This window comes from Engystomops pustulosus, chromosome 10, assembly GCF_040894005.1.
Source record: "Engystomops pustulosus chromosome 10, aEngPut4.maternal, whole genome shotgun sequence".
In the NCBI taxonomy this organism is placed as follows: domain Eukaryota; kingdom Metazoa; phylum Chordata; class Amphibia; order Anura; family Leptodactylidae; genus Engystomops; species Engystomops pustulosus.
The window spans coordinates 39,607,830-39,626,497 of record NC_092420.1 but is presented as its reverse complement, the minus strand read 5'-3'; the positions used below and the strand labels follow the sequence as shown (position 1 = coordinate 39,626,497).

The 18,668-nt window shown below is 44.8% G+C and overlaps 1 long non-coding RNA gene across 1 annotated transcript in view; it reads right to left on the bottom strand.

The window, feature by feature from the left end:
- Window positions 1–16,379: 16,379 nt before the first annotated feature.
- Window positions 16,380–18,668, bottom strand: part of LOC140104018 (uncharacterized) — a 395,139-nt gene continuing 392,850 nt past the window's right edge. The window contains exons 2-3 of the long non-coding RNA XR_011850228.1: window positions 16,679–16,825; window positions 16,380–16,441 (exon numbers count right to left, since the gene is read on the bottom strand). This is a non-coding gene — a long non-coding RNA (uncharacterized lncRNA). The remainder of the gene's footprint in view (window positions 16,442–16,678; window positions 16,826–18,668) is intronic.

Sequence of the window (18,668 nt, the reverse complement as noted above, 5' to 3'; positions counted from 1 at the left end):
ATATACTGTTACCAAAGTGATAAAGCCAGTAGCATTCAGACTTCAGTTACCCTGTTCCCTCCGTATCCAAAATGTCTTTCATAAATCTCTACTGAAGAAGGTCTGAGCCACCAGCTCTCATTGTCATTCAGGGAGAACTGGAGTTTGAAGTTGAGAAAATTCTTGACTCTCACAGAGTTCAGAACTCTGTCCAGTATCTTGTACATTGGAAGGGGTTCGGCCCTGAGGATCGTACGTGGGTCGCTAGCGGAGATCTTCATGCCCCGCACCTCCTTAGGCAATATCATCAGCGAAACCCTTCCAAACCTGGTGGTCCTAATGAGGGTCCAGTGGCCTCTCGTAAAAGGGGGGGTACTGTCACATCTGCGGCTGGTAGGATTAGGAGACACTGAGTATAATCATATAATCATTATAATCATTCTGCAGTGTGAACTAGGTTCAATGCTGTCTGACCTGATGTCTGCCACTCCCACTCCCCAAGTCTGTCTAGCATGTCTTGCAAGAGTTAACACTGAGGTTTGTTGCAGTGAGCTAAGCAGATTTTTGTGGCACATAACCTTTAAAAAAGCATCAGAAAAGTGAGTGTGTGAGCTTGGTGCCGTGTGTGCATTGATCCGAAGTGTGTGCAGTGTCTTAAAGGGGTATTCTCGTCTGGGCATTCACATTCAGTTTGATAAATCTGACATATATAAACATTTCTTCAATTACATGTTATTAAAAAAAATGTTCCTGTGTGAAGATAATTTCTCATAAATGTAGTCATTTTGTCCCTTAGAAACGAGAAATCTTCCTTAGATACGGCCACCTCTGCCTGAGAGATTGCACAAATAAACAAAAAGGTTTTGTATATGAAATGTCCGGGAGTTACTGCAGGTCCCACAGCCGTCCTGATGGTAATGAACGCTGAATCCAGGAGGTCTGGCAGGGCTCTATAGCCCAAGTCTGGCCACCGCTGTCAGAGTATGACGTGGTCGTATCCGAGGAAACTATCTCGTTTCTAAGGGACAGAATGACTACATTTATGAGAAATTATCTTCACACAGGAGCATTTTTTTTTAATAACATCCAATTGAAGAAATGTTTATATATGGAAGATTAGTGAAACTGAATGTGAGTGCCCAGATGAGAATACCCCTTTAAGTGTGACTTACGTTTAAGGGACTTAAGTTTGAGGGGCTTTAGCAGGTAACTGTTGTATTTTGTTACTTTGACGGTAAATTCTTCTTTCCGTGCATATTTCTATTGTGATCCCCATTAGAACAATGGACTCCATAAGTGGCAGAGTGAGGGGGCAGCTAGTTGGGTAACATGTAGAGGGAAGAGTTGTAGGGAGTCTAGTCCTGATCTGGTGCACCCCAATAAGTTTTCCAGACTGGCGGATGAGGGGGATATCAGCTCTAGGGTAGCAATGCTGCAGCAAGACATGGCCTCTAGCAACCATGGGACTGTCTGCTCCAGTAAGAAGGGTAATGGGAGCACAGGCAAGGTCAGACGGGTGCTGGTAGTGGGAGATTCGACTATTAGGGGAACACACAGGGCAATCTGTCACAAAGACCGTGCATACCGAACAGTGTGTTGTTTGCCGGGTGCTCGGGTTCGGCATGTTGCGGATATGGTTTACAGATTACTGGGAGGGGCTGGTGAGGAACCAGCGGTCATGGTCCACATTGGCACTAATGACAAAGTAACAGGTAGGTGGAAGGTCCTTAACCCCTTAAGGACGGAGGGTTTTTCGCCTCATTTCTCGCTCTCCAACTTCAAAAATCCCTAACTTTTTCATTTTTCCGTGTACAGACCTGTGTGAGGGCTTATTTTGTGCGTAACGAATTTTACTTTCCCGCAATGTTATTTATTTTAACATGCCGTGTACTGCGAAGCTGAAAAAAAATTCCAAATGTGGAAAAATTGAAAAAAAACCGCACGTGCGTCACGTTCTTGTGGGCTCAGTTTTTACGACTTTCACTCTTCGCTCCAAATAACATGCCTACTTTATTCTTTGGTTCGGTGCGATCGCGGTGATACCAAATTTATATAGGTTTTATTGTGTTTTAATACATTTTCAAAAATTAAACGAATGTGTACAAAAAAGAAAAAAATTTTTTTGCCATCTTCTGACGCTAATAACTTTTTCATACTTTGGCGCACGGAGATGTGTGAGGGGTCATTTTTTGCGAAATGAGGCGACGTTTTCATTGCTACCATTTTGAGGTCTGTGCGACATTTTGATCATTTTTTATTTCATTTTTTATGTTATGTAAAAAGGTGTAAAAGTCGCATTTCGGACATTTGGGCGCCATTTCCCGCCTCGGAGGTCACCGCCGGCCGTAACCGTTTTTATATTTTGATAGATCGGGCATTTTGGGACGCGGCGATACCTAATATGTTTGTGATTTTTACTGTTTGTTATGTTTTATATCCGTTCTAGGGAAAGGGGGGTGATTTGAACTTTTAATATTTTATTGATTTTTTTTTATTTTTTAAACTTTTTTTTTTCTTTTTTTTTCCACTGTCTTTTAGACCATCTAGGGTACATTAACCCTAGATGGTCAGATCGCTGCTACCATATACTGCAATACTACAGTATTGCAATATATGGCATTTTTGCAGCACATTCATTACAATGAGCCACTGGCTCATTGTAACGAATATGCAGCTGCCAGATAGCCTCGTGTCAAAAGAAGACACGAGGCTACCATGGCAACCGATCGCCGCCCCCCGATGACGTTCGGGGGCGTGGCGATCGAAAAAAAGATGACGCCGCCGGCGACTTTGCCGGCGGCGTTTAGGGGGTTAATAGCCGCGATCGGTGCAGGCACCGACCGCGGTTATTAGCGGTGGGGGTTTTGTGCAAAATGCAAAAACCCCCACCTCTGTATGAAGAGGACTCAGCCCGTGAGCCCTCTTCATACATCCCTTATACCTCTGCGCCGTAGAGCTACGGCGCAGAGCGTTAAGGGGTTAAAAATGATTTCGGGGATTTAGGCCATAAGCTCAGGGCAAGGACCTCAAAGGTAGTTTTCTCGGAAATACTACCTGTACCACGTGCCACACCAGAAAGGCAGCGGGAGATCAGGGAGGTAAATAAGTGGCTCAAAAGTTGATGTAGGAAGGAGGGTTTTGGGTTCATGGAGAACTGGGTTGACTTTTCTGTCAGCTACAGGCTCTACAGTAGGGGTGGGCTGCACCTCAATGGGGAGGGTGCAGCTGTTTTGGGGGGAAAATGGCTAGAAGGTTGGAGGAGTGTTTAAACTAGAGACCTGGGGGGAGGGCAACTACACTTGTACAGGGCAAATAGACAGTGTAGATAGAGAGCTAGGAAGAGTCATAGTCCATGGGGGAGGAAGGGGGGCTGGAATGAGATTGGGGGAATAAGAACAAAAGGAATACGGACAGGGAAAACCATATAAAGTGTATGTACACAAATGCCAGAATCCTCACAAACAAAATGGAGGAACTGGAACTCTTGATGTTGGAGCGGAAATATGATATAGTGGGTATCAGCGAGACATGGCTGGACAGTAGCTATGACTGGGCTGTTACTATAGATGGTTATAGTCTTTTTAGAAAGGATCGTATAAATAAAAAAGGGGGAGGGGTTTGTTTATGTGAATTCTTGCCTCAAGCCTTTCTTGCGAGATGACATCAGTAACGCAAATGTGGAGTCCCTATGGGTGGAGATAAGGGGAGGGAAAAAAATAATAAAATATTACTAGGGGTTTGTTATAAAGCTCCAAATATAATGGAGGCAGCAGAGGAAATGCTGATAAGTGAAATTGATGCGGCTTCAAAGCATGGTGAAGTACTTATCATGGGGGACTTCAATTACCCAGATATTGACTGGGGGGCAGAAACCTGCAGGTCCTTCAAAGGTAGCAGGTTCTTGTCAACAACAAAAGACAATTACCTGTCACAACTAGTCCTGGAGCCAACAAGAGGGGGGGCACTGCTTGACCTTATCCTAACCAACAGACCTGATAGGGTATCAAAACTACAGGTTGGGGGAAACCTGGGGAATAGTGATCATAATATCATTGACTTTGTATTACGCTTTACTAAGAACTTTAGGGAAGGGGCAACCAACACTCTAGACTTCAGGAGGGCAAACTTTCAGCAACTAAGGGAAGATCTTAAAGGCATAGACTGGAATAATGTTCTTAAAGACAAAAGCCCCCCCCCCCCCAATGGGACTTTTTCTCATATATTCTGAAAAAGTCCTGTAAGACTTTTTCCAGCCACATTGGCTGTTTCTTGTTCCTCTTATGGGAAAAAGCATAAGAGGAACAAGAAACAGCCAATGTGGCTAACTAGTCTTGTAAGGAAAGCAATAAGCGAGAAAGATAAGGTGTTTAAGGTGCTAAAACGTGAAGGTAGCGATGAGTCATTACAGGATTATAGAGAGAAAAATAAATCCTTTAAAAAGCAGATAAAGGCTGCAAAATAGAGACTGAGAGAAATATTGCCAGGGAGAGCAAAAATAATCCCAAATTATTTTTCAAGTATATAAATGATAAGAAACTAAAAACAGAGAGTGTGGGTCCCCTTAGGAATAACATGGGGGTCATGGTGGAAGGAGATGAGGAAAGGGCCAATCTACTGAATGTCGCCTTCTCAACTGTCTTTACCCTGGAAAATCCCTTGGTAGAAGACACAACGAGGAATAATGTAGATTCTTTTTGGAATGTCAACAGTTTAACCCAGGAAGAGGTACGGCGCCGCCTCGCAACCAGGCGGTGCCCCCGGGTTCTGCATGAACTATGTACGGTGATGGACAAATGGTTATTTTTAATATTTGAAGATTCACTGAGGACTGGTTATGTTCCACAGGACTGGCGCATAGGAAATGTGGTACCAATATACAAAAAAGGATTAAATAGCGATCCTGGAAACAACAGACCGTGAGTCTAACTGCTGTGGTGGGGAAAATATTTGAGGGGTTTGTTAGAGATGCTATCCTGGAGTATCTCACTGTGCACAACCTTATAACCCAGCGTCAGCATGGGTTTATGAGAGATCGGTCCTGTCAGACTAATCTGATTGGTTTCTACGAGGAAGTAAGTTCAAGACTGGATCTGGGGGACGCTGTGGATGTTGTATATCTGGACTTTTCAAAGGCATTTGACACCGTGCCACATAAAAGGTTGGTATATAAAATGAGACTGCTGGGAATAGGGGAAAATCTGTGTATTTGTGTAAGTAATTGGCTTAGTGATAGAAAACAGAGGGTGGTCTTTAATGGCACATTCCCAGATTGTACCAGTGGAGTGCCACAGGGGTCAGCATTGGGGCCACTTCTTTTTAATATTTTTATTAATGACCTTGTAGTGGGTTTACACAGTCAAGTTTCAATATTTGCAGATAATACTAAGCTGTGTAAAGTAATAAATACTGAGGTCGATACTTTAGCATTACAGAGGGATTTGTGGAAGCTTGAGGAGTGGGCAGAGAAATGGTTGATGAGATTTAATGTAGATAAATGTAAAGTTATGCACTTGGGCCATGGAAACAAAAAGTATAATTATGTTCTAAACGGTCAATTACTTGGTAAAACTGGAGCTGAAAAGGGCTTGGGGGTATTGGTGGATGGTAAACTTAATTTTAGTGACCAGAGCCAGGCGGCTGCTGCTAAAGCAAATAAAATAATGGGATGTATCAAGAGAGGAATAGATTCTCATGATAAAGACATAGTTTTGCCCTTATACAAATCCCTGGTCAGGCCGCACATGGAATATTGTGTACGGTTTTGGGCACCAGTGTATAAAAAGGATATAATAGAGTTGGAACGGGTGCAGAGGAGAGCAACCAGGATTATTAGGGGAATGGGTGGATTAGAATACACTGACAGATTACAAAATTTGGGATTATTCAGTTTAGAAAAAAGACGACTGAGGGGAGACCTCATTGCAATGTACAAATACCTGAACAGTACAAGGATCTCTCCAAAGATCTTTTTTAGGCCTGTGACCAGGACAAGGGGGCATCCTCTACGCCTAGAGGAGAGGCGATTCTACCATCACCATAGACAAAGGTTCTTTACTGTAAGAGCAGTGAGACTTTGGAACTCTCTGCCGCAGGAGGTTGTTATGGCGGACTCTATGTACATGTTCAAGAGAGGCCTGGATACCTTTCTGGAGAGAAAAAATATCACGGGTTATGGGGGATTAAGAATTAAATAAATGTTTTAAGGTTGGACTTGATGGACTTTCGTCTTTTTCCAGCCTTTTTCCATGGATTTTTGAAGGTGGAGAGCGAGAAATGAGCGAAAAAAAACGTGCGTCCTTAAGGGGTTAAATATACCAACCCGGCTGCATAGTGAGATAGACACAATTGATGTACCAGAGAAACCCCTATGCGCGTTTCGCCATTGCTTCCTCAGGGAATACTTCTGGGTCATCTGCCTCGTCTTCTACCACCTCCAGTTGCTCCTGCTCCTCCTCTCTTGTCACCTGAGTGGAAAACCACTTATTTCAACAGACTCTGCTTGTGCTCCAATGTCCTCTTCCTCCTCATCCTCCTCCTCCAGTTCAGCCCCACCAGACTCATGTGGCCATGAGATGTAATTGCCACTTCTCCAAAGCCCTGACCAGACTTTGCTGCATTATTTCCAGGACATGAAGCAGTAGAATGACGTTATTCCTCCCGCAGTCCTGGCGACTGACAAATAACGTGGCCTCTTCAAAGAGCCTGAGCAAACGGTAGGTGTCAAACATGAGCTGCCAGTGGCTGACATCAAAGTTACACAGGGGAGTACTCCGGTCCGCTTGCATCATCAAAAAATCATTAATGGCTTTTCTCTGTTCATACAAGCGGTCTAACATATGGAGGCTGGAATTCCAATGGGTGAAAACATCGCATATCAGACTATGTTGGGGAGGACGTTCTGCCGCTGCAACTCGAGGAGGGTGTGCATGGCTTTGTAAGAATGGCTGAAGTACATGCAGTTTCCTGGCCATTTTTAGAATGTCTTGCAGATGGGTGGAAGACTTGAGGAACCTGTTGACAACCAGATTGAACACGTACACCGTGCAGGTTGCATGGCCCATCCCTCCTCGGTGCAGTGCGGAAACCATGTTCCTCCCATTGTCTGTCACCATGGTTCTGATTTTCATTTGTCGCAGAGAAATCCACACATTGATTTCTTCTTGTTCAAGTTGTTAGTGTGGCTGGGCGGGAAGCACATTCACCCAGTGGGCCGTAAAGGACATGTACTGGCCCTGGCCATAGTTACAGCTCCACACTGCCATGCACCTTGGAAGAAACCGATAAGCTCAAGGACTGGCCCACCTTCTGTTCTACATATTTGTGAAGGGCTGGCACTGCCTTTTTGGAAAAGAAATTGTGGCTTGGAACTCTCCACCACGGTTCGGTACAAGCCATTAGTTCTTTGAAGCGAGCAGAGTCCACGACTTGATAACGGAGGGACTGCAGTACCAACAACTTGGACAGGAGTACGGTCAGCTTCTGCACCTTCGGACCCTCTTTCAATGACTGCTGGCCCCATGCGCAGCGAGGAGCAGGAGCATTTGGATCGTGAGATGATGTCAAAGACAAACAGCTCCCTTTGGCAGAGGTGCTGGAGCCTTGACTTGCTGAAATGGCATGTGTGCCACTAGGTGTTGTTGCTGCGGTGGCAGGATGGACCTCCACATCTCCACGTTTCTCCCAGGCCATTGGATGGTGACACTGCATGTGTTGATGCAGGGCTGTGGTGCCAACGTTAGCTCCCTGGCCCCGCTTCACTTTCTGCCCACAGATTATACATATACACACGCTCGGCTCCTCTTGTGTCTTAACAAAAAACTGCCACACCACGAGGTGATTTTACTGCCAAAATTCTGCAGTGACTACTAACACCGGTGCCTCGCTGAGCCCCTGTGCCACTGCTTACTTGGACCTGTGAAGTGGGGTTTGTAACCTGCAGTCATTTGGCTCCAATCCTCACACTGCTGACTCCAGACCACCTAGTAGATCTTTGGCTGAGGGAAATGAACAGGACAGAGGCTGGTTGAGGACAGGTGAGCGCCACTGACCTGCTCCTGGGTCATGCCAACTAGGTGTTGTATCTGTCGAATCCAGGGACTCTTGGCTGTGGTTGTCAGATGTCATCTGAGAGGAAGTGGATCACCACTTACTGGTGCTGCGACCTGTGCCTGCTCCACCTGCCAGCTCTCTGTCTGACATATTGGTTAATCAACTATGTTGATTTGACACGGATGTACTTTATCTACTAAAAAACTTGAAATTTGGGGTATACAGTAGCGAAAGAACTGACACCTTGGAATAGGAGCAAAAATCAGTACTGCAATGGGGATTTTACAGATTTCTTCCTATTCACTTCAGCAACAAAAAAGAACTGCTATTTGGGGAATACAGATCCCCCAAAAAGGACACCGTGGGATTGGGGCAGAAATCACTAAAGAAAGTATGTGGATTTCACACAGATTTCTTTCTCTTCCCTTCAAGAACTGGATTATACACAAAATTCGAGGGTGTTCCAGTCTCCTTCCCAGAGTTCTCTTCCCCAGTAACACATTGGGGCACATACACTTACCCATCCCATCACGATCCCCGCCGTGTGTTGTTCGACGAGGATTCGGGTCTGCCGTGATTCACTACGATTGTGCGTCCAATTTCCTGCATCTGGTGCTTCCCTGAGGTTGCTTCCCCTTCGCTGAGGTCTGCCGGAGTTTACCTTCTTCTTCCCAGTGCACGTAAGTGCTGATCTTGTGACACAACTTGCTCTTTAAATTCTGCGGTTTGTCCGAATCAGTCAAGTTGACCGATGTCCTTGCCCCTCAATTTATGTCGGATGCAAGCCGGCGCCGATGCGACACAATCCGATCACGTGCGCCCGGGGCAAAACCTGCATGCAAGTCTGAAAAAGTACCAAGCAAAAGATTGGCTAGCACCACCAGAATTAATTCAAAAAATGGCCTTGTACAGAGAAATGCATCAATGAAATAACAAAGCTAAAGCAGTGCACAACAAACGGCCAATCAAATGTAAATCTGAAGATATATACAACAATCTTTATTGAAAAATAAGAAGACAAACAACAATCTTTATTGAAAAATAAGAAGACAAACACTCCGTGATTCTTATATTTTACTAAGAAATACCAATACTCACCTTATATGTCCTCACCAGCGTCGTTTCATAGGAGCATATATATAGGGCACGACCTTGCCCCTCAATATGCAGGGTACACCGGTTATCAACTTGACTGAGATCATTTCTTGGCACAAATGCCATGTCGTCCCATACTCATATTATGTGGAATGGGACGATATCAACAAACTGTGGTAGGCAATATTTGTGCCAGGTTAACCTCAATAGACTTTCACTTTTTAAGAGCGTTGAAACTAAGACTTTTAGATTATCTGCCAAATGTTCCATTGCATCAGTATTTTGTTGGCGTATAGCCAACTACTGACATACGTTTATTAGATACTATAGGACCCATCGCCCTAATTTTCAATTTTTTCCGTGCCTTCATGCACGGGTAGGCGCGACATGATCATGTGAATACTGGGGCCTGGGTTAGATTTATCTTTGTAAATTCGCTGCATTTTTTAAACTTACTGTGCGATTCTTAAAACCGGTTTTGATAGTTGGTGTTTAGTTATATGTTCTATAATTCGCGGCACCTTGGAAAACTCGCCGCACTTTTGTAAAACTTTTTGCAAAAAAATTTTCTATACTTCTATGAATCTTTGTAAATCGTCCCTGAAGGCCGGTTTGGATAATTGGTTATTTAACTCTATAATTCGTTGTACCTTCTCAATGATGCGCTCTACAATGTTGGTTGCCTGGTTACCCCCTCTCTCAACAAAACCTTGGCCAGAGTACGCTTGCGCAGCGACACATTGTGGCGCGCACGCGCACTGGAACGATCGGGCACTTCCGGTTGCCATACCGAGACGCCGACTGAGCGTCTCTGCCTGTGAACGCCGCGTGCACACAAACGGTGGGACATATAAAAGGTGAGTTAACAGGGCATTTGACAACTGACCCCTGAGGAAGTCGTCCGGGTGACGACGAAATGCGTGGGGAAATTTACCTCGTCGCCAGCCTTACCACCTCCTGCTGACCAGCCATGCAGTAGCTATTTTTCCTATTCTCACTGACATGACTCAGGAACAGCTTGCAGTACCGACACACTTTGTGGGATAGCTCATCCTGTATCAATATAGCACTTTATTGAAGCACTTGCACTTTGTATTTTTTGCTTATTGTTGAGGAGTTATTACTTTGCACGCATAATTATTTGGTTGCTGCTTGAGTCCATGCCTGGATACTTTATACACACCCAATTTCATACTCTCACTATATCTGGAGGTTGGCTGCTTGACACTATTCAGTGTTGGAGAGAGGAGGTATACGGGTCACCCTCACATGGGTCCCCGGCCTGTTTTGTTTGTACATTTTGTGTTTTAGATGTTTTTAGATGTATATGGAGTTTGTAATGTTTATCTTCTTATTTTTCAATAAAGATTGTTCAGATTTACATTTGATTGGCCGTTTGTTGTGCACTGCTTTAGCTTTGTTATTTCAAGTCTGAAAAAGCCCATTGATTACAATGGGTCAGAGTGCAATGCAAGTTCTGCGTGTCCAAAGCACACGCAGAACACGCGCGTGAAAAAAGCAAGTGTAGATGGGGCCTTCGTGTCTATCCTTTCCATGTACATCTAACAATGAACCCGAATGCTGAAGATGCCCAGCAGTCACAACTTGTTGATCTTCCCTTCCTGCGCCAAAGTAAAAATACGGAGGCAAAAACAGTACAAACATACAGAGAAGAACGGTCCTACAATGAACAGTAAGTAATCTAGATGGAGTTCTGGAACAGATGGGAATTCAGAATTTTTTCAACTTCAAATTCTATGTCACTATGGACTACAATCTGAGCTGGTGGATTTGACACAGGTAATACAGAAGGTACTTATTTATGAAATACAGACTGAACCCTACTTAAGGACACCCAACTTCCAGATGGCCCCTAGTTACAGATAGACCTCTCTGCCCACTGTGACCTCTGGTGAAGCTCTCTGGATACTTTACTTCCAGGCTGAAATGGTCAGCTGTAAGATGTCTGTAATGAGGGTTTATTGATAATCCTGCTTCCCATTGTGCGGCTTCTTCGGGGAGCAGGGTCCTGCCTTCTGGTAGGACCCGGTTGTAACACACTGAGCATGCGTTACGTAACACAGTGTAATACATCAGGTAGATTATTGGCAAGAGTATCCAGCAAAGATCTTGATTGTCCTGTCTCTGTATAGCATTCAGCTCCAGAAAAATCATTCATCATGCCTCAATTGCAAAATTGCTCCTGTCAAAGAATAGCTTGCAATCTGAGAACCTCATGTATGACCAGACACCTGCAGGATAAACATGAGCTGCAGTTAGCTGAGACACAAAAAACACCTGCAAACATCTAAGGCTCCCCCTGGTGCTTCAGCTGGCTCAGCCTGCTCTACCGCCTCCCTAGTCACAAGGCCATCTGTATTTTTGCTAAGGTAGGATGCGACGCTACCTCTGCCACTATGTACCACACCATCCTTTCATCTCCTTTCTCCACTCCCAAATCATGGAGAGAAAGGGAAAGTTTGGCCCACCACATGCACACATGCATGAGCTCAGGTCCTCTTTTCCAAATTACTGGCCTTTGAAATATTCCTGATTGTAGTGTCGGCGGCAGCAATTCGGGCTAACCCAAACATCCAGCGCTTTACAACAACAGACAACACTTACAAAGTAAGCCTCTTCAACGATTACCTGCTGCTATCCATTACTGACCCCTACATGTCCCTTCCAAACTTAATGAAATTCCTTAACAGCTTTAATGCTGTATCTGGACTTAGAGTAAATATGGATAAATCAGCAGCTCTCTGCTTACACATCCCATCTAGAACACAGAAAGCACTGGTAGATTCCTTTTGGCTTTAAAATCCAACAACTCTACACTATTTCACTGGAATTACACCCCCTACTACAGCAATTTCAAACAGACTTAAACAACTGGTATAAACCCTCCCTTTCCTGGCTGGGATGTATTCACACAATAAAAATGGTCACTTTGCCAAGGTTTCTATACCTATTTAGATAACTACCCATCTCCACCACAGGAAAGACATTCAAACTTATCCATTCTTATCCCAAATCTAATAAGCACCCATGTATAGCACTTTCCTCTATGTTTAAACATAAATGACTTGGGGGGATTATAGCTGTCTAATTTTGCCCACTATTACAAAGGAGAGCAAGTAGTCCAATTTTCTACTATCGCTACTCTTAAAAATGATTCCAAGATGGATCTTCTTAGAATCTCAATGACTTCATCCCATGTCCTTACCAAGTCTGATCTGGATAACAGGACCCCTACCCCCTCCTTACAGACCCTATCAACCTTCTCATTTCTCTCTATAAGAATCCGGCACTCCCTCAGATTTAAACGCATACTCCAATCCAACCACTCCTTAATATTACCCTTTATTCAGAATCTGGAATTTCCCCCAAAAGGAAGCCAGAAGGTCTTGCTGACAGAGACCTCACGCCTGCCTTGCCAACATGTATTCCAATGGACATCTATGCACTGTTTGAGGGTATATAGGAACCATGGATTACATCACAGGGAATCCCCACTCTTGAGAGAGCTCTAACATTATCCTCTTAACCCCTTCCCGACATTTGACTGAATAGTACTGCATGGCGGGTGGTGCGTTAGCTGTAGATTATTGGATCGCATGTGTTAACCCCTTACACGCTGTGGTCATGCTTGACACCTGCGTGTAAGGGGCATCTCAAGTGCATCGCCCCCCCTGTGGCGCTTAATGGGGGGTTCGCTGCTCTTATCGCAGCCCCGGGGTCTGCCAGTGCCCCGGGGCTGCACGATCATCTTCCGGGAGCCAGGTCCTGCCTTCTAGCAGGGCTGTAATACACTGTAACATGTGCACCATGCTCAGTGTGTTATATGAATGACGGCTTGACCAAGCGATCAAAGCATCATGAGGGGGAGCATGGGATTTATATACCTCAGAGCAAAGCTGGCAGAGGCATTTAAATATTGGATTCTACTGTCTTTCCTGTGAGGTCATCGGTCTATGCTGGACTCTATGGCCTGTCATCCAGTCTGATCTGTATGTGTTTGGCTCCGGTTTACAGATCACTAGTATAATGATCATATACTGCAGTATTGTAGTATGCATTAGAAGTGGTTAGGCCACCAAGATTCAAAAGTACTCTTGGGGTCTAAAATAGTGAAAAAAAAGGTCAATAAAATTTTTTACAAATTCAAATCCTAGAAGTTCAAATCATTCCTTTTGACTAGAACGGAACCATAAAGTTAAATAAAATTATAAACATGTTAGCTATCCTCGTGTCCCAAAAGTCTAGCATAATATAAAAATGGTCATTCTGGGCAGTGAAACCTATAATGTTAAATAGCGCCCATTAGCTTGGATCAAGCTGGATTACAGACAACTTATCTCTGTCAAGGTTCTAAATAAAATGTAAAGACTGGAAGGAGCTTCAATTAATAATTCATAGGAAGTGATAACTTCCTATTTTCATTTACATATGCAATTGAAAGGATACCTTTAGTTATCCAGTAAATTAATGAAAGAGAGGGTAAAGCATGAGTGAGTACAGAAGGGATATTTAACAGGGCATGCATAATTTACAAATATTACCTAATATTAACAAGTGAAATTCCATTCCTTTGGCTAAGTATTTTTCTATGTGCATCATTAGGATGTGGAATTGTGCCATTTGGATGCATGAGATAAATCAGTTGCCAGGATTCGGGATCTGAATGCACTGGACCACCCTGGGAGGTGGTACTAGCTGACACCTGAGAGCGGAGTCTAAGTGGCACCTGGTCTTCACCAGAGCCCACCACAAAGCAGGTTGGACTTGCTGCGCCAGGGTACCACCAGGTCGTTCCACAGGTGCGACTAGCCCGCGGTGGCAGCCAAAGTCGAGGTACTAGGAGACAGCCTCGTGGTTAGGTCCAGGCGGCAGAAATGCAACGTCAAGTCCAATCCGGGGTCAGCAACGGGAGGTCCAGACAAATGGGAACGGGAACACAGGCACACAGGAATGCAGGACACGGGAACTCAGGAGCACTCATGACATCAGTTTCCTGTTGGAGCCTTCTATATTTGGCACTCTCAAGCACACTGAGGGTCGCGGATCACACTTTCGTTGGACTTTGCACCATTTTCGGGATTTGCGTGGCTTTGACAGATATTCAACAGGGGTTTGCACTTGCATTGTTGTACGCGATCGGATTTTGGCGCAGCTTCGCTGGCTGTCATGCGACAGTTTGGGGGGGGGGGGCGTGCCGTTGGATGATCTGACCGATTCGGACTGAGCACAGGATTTAACTTTCAAATTGTGTTGCAAGACAATGCACTTACATGCACATAGGGGGTCACACTTACCCCTTCCCCTCATAGTTTATACTCCCATAACTTTCTACCTCTACTCACATCAATATCTAATGAAAGTGCAACTTTTAAGAAAGTAGAACTATCTTGGCAAAATCACATTGTGGCATTCAAGATGATGTTACTACCCAGATAATTATATACTTTTAGACCTGTTAAGTCTCATAAGAGACCATTGGTTGCCCACAGTGCAGCATTCAAGCATTTATGTAAATCATGTATTTTTCCTAATATCTTGCTAAAATATATGGAACATAGAAATAACTTGAAAAAATAATACAGACGAAAAGATAAATGTAAAAAGAGAAATGTAGTAGTAAAAATTAGAGAATTTAAAAAAAATTAGTGATAAAGGTAGCACATCATATACATTACTCCGATAATAAAGTCTTGTACCAACTTTCTACCTTAAGACTATTACTTAAAAGAGGCTTGTGTCCTTAACCCAAGTCCTTTATCGGATCTGCAAACATCCTGTGTTTTTCCAAAGCTACCCAATATTCATTTAGGGGAAAAAAACTGTTTACCGTTTAGGGCGTGGGTTGACTGAGCTCCAAGACGGACATGTGTGAGTGAGCTCCGTCTCTAGACCTGCTAGCGACTCTCTCCCAGCGACAATCAGAGCTCCATTCCACACTGGAATCGCCCTGAAATCTTCCCCAACATGATCACCTGCAAAAAGTGGACTTCTTTTCCTCCCGACCGCATGGCCCAGGAAAATCACAAGATGGCGGTTCGTGGTCTCCACACACAGACTCGCCACACTCCAACAGCTCATCCTCGGCATCCCCAGCCTGTATGAATGAAGGAGCAGTGGCAGGCTCGAGCACAAACATGAGTCCTGAGACTTCCCCCCACAACTAGCTTCTGGATCCCTTCCACATTTGGGAGGGAGAGACGGGAGTAAAGTCAAGATGGCGCCTGTAAGAGCCAGAGCTCCGTGTACTCCAGGGCAGAGCCCTTATTAGCAGCAACAGAGACCATCTGGCTAAGTGTCACAGATGCACCTGCGATCCTTGTCGTGGATCCCGGGCACACCCGTGCTAATCTGGCTCGCCATTATAATCCGGCTCCTCCCTTCACTCCCTGTCAGATATTCAGCATCATTCCTGCTAAGTGAAAGCCCTCCTGAGTTCTGTGTTTCCAGTGTACCTCTGCATTCCTGCATTTCCGGAGATCCTCTGTGTTGCTACCATTCCTGTTAACTGCTGTTCCAGGGTTCCTGTCCAGCGGAATCTACAGTCTGTACCAGCATCACCAGTGTTGCTCTTTGTGCCAGCGTTACCAGTATTCCTCCTTGTTTCCTGGTTTGGACTGTTTCCTGCATTTCCTGCCGTACTACCTTGGCTGCCACTGCTGTCCTAGTCGAACCCGTGGAACGACCTGGTGGGACTGCAGCTGCAGCAAGATCATCCTGCAGGCTGCAGCAAGATCATCCTGCAGGCTGCAGCAAGACCATCCCGCTTTGCGGCGGGCTCTGGTGAAGATCAGGTGTCCACATAGACTCCAGTCCTGGGTTGCGGCTAGCTCCATCATCTCCCCCGGTGGTCCAGAGGGTCCACAGACTCTTCCAAGAGACTTTTCCACACACTTTCCCTCCTCAAGTGTCATACTAAGCTGAAGGAATGCTGCAACTAGCATATGATCCCAATGGGGGTGAGGAGTACCTTGTAGAGGACTTGCCTTCATCTGACCAACTGCCATCAGTCTTTCATTAAAAGCATGATACTGGCGCTCAAAGGCTCCTGGTAAAAAGAACTTTTTAATTTGCAACTAACGTCAGCCATGCACGTCTCTATAGACGACTTGGGAGGTCAAGTCGACCATGTTGAAAATAAGATGTCGCAACTGACAGACTCTCATAATGAGCTTCTAGACGGCCATTATAGCTTAGAGGAGCAATTGGAGGCAATGAAATTATGAATTAGATTACTCACCGTTAATTCTACTTCCGTTAGTCCACCATGATGGCCCACCTGGAGGATGCCCCTTGACCTCTGCAGGGACAGGAAGAAGAGAGGTTAAAGGTTGCCTCACTGCATCCTCCCGCCAGTGATTACAAAATGACCATGTTGAGGAAGATACAACCAGATTTATTAGTATGTTTAAGTCGCATACAGTTTTATCTGCAAGACAAAGAACAAAAAACGAAGATTTTCAAAAAGGGGTGGGAATATCTAGGCCCTCATGGTGGACTAACGGAAATAGAATTAACGATGAGTAATCTAATTCACCCCCAGGATGTAGACATGGCTCTCGTCGGGTGTGCTCTTATTCCTGGAGGAATTGGTATTTTCTGTATGTTGTAGCATAAAGAGATCCTCCAGCTTCAGCCATCTTGCAATGGTTACCTTATACGCCTTCCTCCCCTTGTTTTTCCCCTGGAATTGAATGAAAAGATTAGTATCAATACGCCAGGATTCAGTGGCCTGTAAATATTTTATAACGGAACGTCTTACATCCAGAGCATTCCATTCCTGTTCTCTCGCAGAAGAAGGGTTCTCACAGAAGGAGGGCAGGATGATCTCCTGATTCCTGTGGAAGTCAGAAACCATCTTGGGGACAAAAGTTGGATCCAGCGTGAGTACAATTCTATCCTCTAGTATTTTCATGTAAGGTTCCCTAATTGAAATGGCCTGTAGTTCACCTAGTCATCTGGCGGTGGTGATAGCTATCAGGAATACCGTCTTAAATCTTAAGTTTCTTATACCAGAAGAATCAATAGGTTCAAATGGTTCGTTTACTAATGTGTTCAGAACTAACGTTGGATCCCATGTAGATGTTTTCTTAATAGTCTGGGGTCTGTCTAGAAGATTCTTTAATAAATCTTGTGACCCACCTGTGTTCGATGAGAGGATGGTCAAAAAAGGCACTAAGCACTGACACCTGGACCTTCAAGGTACTAGTAGACAGTCCCAACTCCAGACCCTTCTGAAGAAACTCGAGTACCTGCAAAACATTTGGGTTAGACTGGCAAGGTGGAGTGTCTTTACAGAAGAAGGAAAATGTTTTCATATTTTATGGTAATTTGCAAATGTGACAGACTTCCTACTTGCCTTCAAAGTTTTTATAACCTTGGAGGAAAGTCCTTGGGATCTCAGGTAGCTGGATTCAGGATTCAGGCTGAAAGATGTAACCTTCCTGGATTCGGATGGTGGATTGGACCCTGATACAGAAAGTCCCTTGACAGTGGGAGAATGACTGGATCCTGCGGTAACATTCTTCTCAGGAGAGGATACCAGCTTTTCTTCGATAAATTGTCCTGGAGTTTTCCTGACATATCTTTTTCAGGACTCTGGCGATCTGGGGAATAGGGGGGAAGGTGTAAGCTAGTAGAATGTCCCAGGAGTGAGAGAACGCATCCAGCTGTTCTTTGCTCTCTCCTTTTTCTAGAGAAAAGTAATGATGGCACTTGGTATTCTCCTTTGTTGCGAATAGGTCCACTTGAGGACAACCCCAGATGGATGTTAGCTTTTGGAAGACCTCTTCCTTTAAACTCCACTCGTTCTGGAGAATTTTCTTCCTGCTGAGGAAATCTGCTTTTAAATTCTCTGTACCTTTCAAATGTGTTGCTGATATTGACAGTGCGTGGTCTTCTGCCCACGAAAATATTTGTTGAGCTAAGGCACTCAGAAGTGGAGATCTGGTACCCCCTTGTCTTTTTATGTAAGAGACTGTTGTCGTATTGTCCGATAGGATGAGGAGGTGGTGGTGAGCTAGGAGAGGGGTGTTTGTGCTGAGAGTTTCCCAAACTGCTCTTAGCTCCCGATAGTTTGAGGACCTCCTTGCGATTTCTTCGGTCTAGACAACCTGTGAGAAATGGTAAGGCATAACCGCTCCCCAACCTGTCTGACTCGCATCTGTTTTGATGGAAATGTGAGGACCGTTTGTCCAAAAGATTCCTCTCCTCAGATTCTCTTCCTTCAACCACCACAACAGGTATTTCTTGACAGCAGGAGGAATCGGTATTTCCCCAGCACAACGACGGCACCAACCAGAGAGAGGGATCCACCCCCGGGGACAGGAAACCTGAGCATAAAAAACACGCCCCTCCTATCCTACCTCAGTGGTTTCCTGTCCCTGGCGGGAACCTGAGTGTGAAGAGGATTACTATCTGGTGCCTGTCAGACGGCAGGTACTAGGTTTTGAACCCGGCCAGTGAGCTGGAGATTATCCAGATCTGGAGCGATCCAAAGCAGCACAGGCGAGGTGCTGCGGGTCTAG